This window comes from Callithrix jacchus, chromosome 22, assembly GCF_049354715.1.
Source record: "Callithrix jacchus isolate 240 chromosome 22, calJac240_pri, whole genome shotgun sequence".
Lineage (NCBI taxonomy): Eukaryota > Metazoa > Chordata > Mammalia > Primates > Cebidae > Callithrix > Callithrix jacchus.
The window spans coordinates 47,007,412-47,012,107 of record NC_133523.1 but is presented as its reverse complement, the minus strand read 5'-3'; positions in this window follow the sequence as shown (position 1 = coordinate 47,012,107).

The window sequence follows — 4,696 nt, the reverse complement described above, 5'->3', positions numbered from 1 at the left end:
CTAAGATCAAAAGTCCCTCTGCTTGGGATCAAATTAACATTTGATGGGGCTTTAAAAGATGACCAACCATGAGAGGTTTGATAACCCCTAACAGGAGAGGTCAAACCCCAACAGGGGGCCAGGTGTGGTGCTCATGCCTGTAAACCCCTGTACTTTCAAGGGGTGGGGCAAGATGGTTGCTGAAGTGCAGGAGTTCAAGACCAGCCTAAGCCACATAGCAAGCCTCCACTATCACGAATTAGCTAACGTTTCAGCCTGGGTAACACGGTGAAATATATTAGTACAATTTATGACCCAGGAGGAGGGCACATGCCTGTAGTCCCAGCTACTCTGGGAGCTGAGGTGGGAGGATCGCTTGGGCCCAGGAGGAGGAGCTGAGGTGGGAGGATCGCTTGGGCCCAGGAGGAGGAGCTGAGGTGGGAGGATCGCTTGGGCCCAGGAGGACGAAGCTGCAGTGAGCTGTAATTGCGCCACTGCACTCCAGCCTGGGCAACCTGGTAATATTTGAGCTCTAGGGTGGGTGCCACTGCCATCTAGTGGACGATGCTAGAAATGCATGCCAAAGGCCGGGCGCGGTGGCTCAAGCCTATAATCCCAGCACTTTGGGTGAATCACGAGGTCAAAAGATCAAGACCATTCTGGTCAACGTGGTGAAACCCCGTCTCTACTAAAAATACAAAAATTAGCTGGGCATGCTGGTACGCGCCTGTAGTCCCAGCTACTCGGGAGGCCGAGGCAGGAGAATTGCCTGAACCCAGGAGGCGGAGGTTGCTGTGAGCCGAGACTGTACCATTGCACTCCAGTCTGGGTAAAAACAGCAAAACTCTCTCAAAAAAATACATGCCAACATCCAGCAAGGAAGGCACAGGACCACAGCACTTGGTCCAAAGGCAAATTGTGCCAAGTTGAAGAAAGCCTGCTCTCCAGTGTCACAGGCTACGTGGGGCACTCAGCATTTGGGAAGACTGGCATACAAGCTGACCCTCGGAAGGCTTGTTATAGCCAGGGGTGGTGGTTCATGCCTCTAATTCTAGCACCTTGGGAAGCCAAGGCAGGTGATTACCTGAGCTCAGAGTTCCAGAACAGTCTGGGTTACATGGTGAAACCCCATCTCTACTAAAATACAAAAAATTAGCCAGGCATAGAGGCATGCACCTGTAGTCCCAGCTACTCGGGAGGCTGAGGCAGGATTGCTAGAACTTGGGAGACGGAGGTTGCAGTGAGCTGACATTGCGCCACTGCACCCCAGGCTGGGCAACAGAGCTAAACTGGGCCTCAAAAAAAAAAAAAAAAAAAAAAATTGAATGCTTGTTACACCAACAGCCCCGATCCTCCCTTGCTGGAGGGGATAATGCCTGAAATCTTGACGTTGCAGGCACGCCACGATGGCCCCTTGCCTGGAATTCACTGGGCCCTGCTAAGAACTGACACCTCCAAAGCCACACGTAGGGTGACCATAAGCTATTGTACACTGTGCTTTCAAGAAAAACACAAAACCCACTGGGTGAGGTGGCACGTCTGTCATTCCAGCACTTTGAGAGGCCGAGTCGGGCGGATCAGGAAGTCAAGAGATCGAGACCATCTGGCCAACAGTGAAACCTCATCTCTACTAAAATACAAAAATTAGCTGGGCATGGTGGCCTGGAGGCCCAGCTAATCAGGAGGCTGAGGTTGCAGTGAGCGGAGATGATGCCACCGCACTGCAGCCTGAAGCCTGGAAACAGGGTGAGACTGTCTCAAAACACTTATTCACCCAATATCCTTTATGTGCCTGCATTCAATCCTGTTTCTGCAGCTGCTTCTGAAGCAAACAGCCCTGACTACAACCCGCTCCCACCCACTCCCTGCCAGGCATACGGGCCAAACCGTATCAAGCTTAAGAAACTCAACTAAAAGATAATCCCAGCACTTTGGGAGGCCAAGGTGGGCAGATCACCGGAGGTCACAAGCTCTAGACCAGCCTGGCCAACATGGTACCGAGATCTACTAGAAATAGAAAATTTTAAAAAATACAAAACTTAGCCAGATGTGGTGGGGGTCTGTACTCCCTACTACTCAGGAGGCTGAGAGAGGAGAATCTCTTGAACCCAGGAGGCGGAGGTCGCGGTGAGCCAAGATCGCGCCATTGCACTCCAGCCTGGGTAACAAGAGCGAAACTCCGTGTCAAAAAAAAACAAACCCTCAACAATCCCCAGGTTTCCCGTAGAATGATAGGCCCAGGTGTCAAATGAGGGGCAAGCTTTATTGGCTAACGGGGAGGACTTCCCTCCAGTTAAGACGCCACTGCTTTGTGCATTGCAGGGGCAAATAGCGAAACTCTCTTGAATCTCAAGAGTTTACTTCAGCTGCGGATTTTGCGAGTGGAATGGGCAACGCAGAGACAGGGGTTTGAAAACACCCCCAGGGGACAATGACCAGCAGCCCTGGGACCGATGATAGGCTCATGCTTGTAACCCTAGATAAGCAGATCACCTGCGGTCAGGAGTTTGACCAGTCTGACCAACATGGTGAAACCCCAGCCCCTAAAAAAAAAAAAAAAAAAAAAAAAAAAAAAATCACAAAAAATTGGCCGGGCCTGGGGGCTTGTGCCTGAAATCCCAGCTACTGCAGAGGCTGAGGCAGAATTGCTTGTGCCAGGAGGCAGAGGTTGCAGCTACTCCGGAAGCCAGCCTGGGTGACAGAGCAAGACTGTCTCAAAAAATTTAGTACAAATGAACTTACACATGACAGGGGTGCTGTGGTCACCCGTCATGTCAGGGAGAGCATCCTGCCCTGGCAAGATGGTAAAGCCCCATCGCTAAAGGGGGGGGGATGACTGATTACCTAGCTTTAAAACTGACCAGTGAATGCGACCCAAACCTCTACTAAATGTTCACCGAGCATGGGGGCCCACTGCTGTGCCAGCTACCAAGGGTAGGGCGAGGGGGATGCTTATGCAGGAGGATCTTCCGAGCCAGGGAGGTCAAGACCTCCGGGAGCTTTGTTTTTGAGATAGGGTGACTGCAACATTGTCTCTTCTCCTGTTTCAGCCTCCCGGCAGCATTGACCAGAGGGAGGTGCCACAACCTCCAGCTAATTTATGACAGAAGTAGGGTTTCACTGTATTGGTCATTTTGAAACCCCTGACCTCAGGTGATCCGCCCCTTCAGCCTCCCAAAGTGCTGTGATTAGTAAAACTTGTTCCAAACAGTGTACCCGGGTAGCAGAGAAAGCTTCAGTACGGAAGCTTATTGACAGGAGGCTCAGGTGTGCCCACTTGAAATCAATAGACCAGCCTGGAAACATGGTGCTGTTCACTTTATTTCAAAATAAAATTAGGAAGTGACAGTGGCAATGTATGTAGCAGGGTAGAACTCCGGCCCACGCTCCGCCCAACACTAATCAGCTTACATACCGGCTGCCTACCAGTTCAGGAACGGGGTAGGCAATTGAATTCCCTTCAAGGTAAACCAGGATTCCCGATACCCCATCAAGCCTTTCCTGTTCATCTGCTGTCAAACCCCAGATCCTGCCCACCCCAGAATACATCCATTTTTATTAATCTAAGGAGCCAACACTGGTAACCCACAGAACAAATCTGGGAACTCCAGGTCCGCGCAGAAGCTGCAGTCAGCCAGAGTGGGCCGGCAGGCTGTCTTGAAGAAGGATCGGTCCTGATTGCCTACTCACACAGGGCTCCCCAAAATCGAAGCACTTCCCAGTACAGACAAAAGGAATAGTGCCTCTATTTTGGGGATCCCAGCATGAGCTGCTCACAAGGGAACCGCCACCCCTCCACCTTTCTTGCCAGAGGCTGTCCAAGTATCCAAACACATGTTAAATGTCACCAACAAATTGTTAAAAGAAATGTTAGCCGGGCCTGAAGGCTCAAGCCTGTAATGCAGGCACCTTGGGAGGCTGACGTGGGTGGATCACGAGGTCAAGAGACAAGCCTGATCAACAGGCTGGGTGTGGTGTGGCTTACGCTTGTAATCCAAGCACTTGAGGCCAAGGCGTGCAATCACCTGAGGTCGGGAGTTCAAGAGCAGCCTAACCAACATGGTGACTCTTAAAAAAAGAAATCGGCCGGGCATGGTGTCGCGCACCTGTAATCCCAGCTAGTCGGGAGGCTGAGGCAGGAGAATTGCCTGAACCCAGGAAGCGGAGGTTGCGGTGAGCCGAGATCGCGCCATTGCACTCCAGCCTGGGTAACGAAAGCGAAACTCCGTCCCCCCCCAAAAAAAATGCAAAAACTAGCTGGGCATGGTGGCAGGCATATGTAATTCCAGCGACTGGGAGGAGAAATAGCTTGAGCCTGGGAGGTGGAGGTAGAAGTGAGTGGGGATGTCTGCCCAGGCTGGAGCATTTTTAAAAGGAAAAGTTCTAAATCACAAAATACTTACAAGTATCGATACAGCTTCCATCACGCCTGCAACGAGCTGGAATACAGGCCTCAGCCACCGCACCCGGCCAATTCGCCCCCTTTTCAAGCTTCCCCTGCCCACTCCAGAAAACGCCATTTTATTATCAATGAGGAGCATACACACTGGTAAGCTGCAGAAGGGAAACCCCGGAATTACTGCATCCGGGCGGTAGGGTGGCCCAGCAGGGTGTCTTGAGCAGTATCAGTCCTGATGCCCTCTTCACACAGGAATTCCCCAAAATGGAAGCACTTTCCACTACAGACAAAAGAAAAGCGCCTCTATTTTGGGCATCC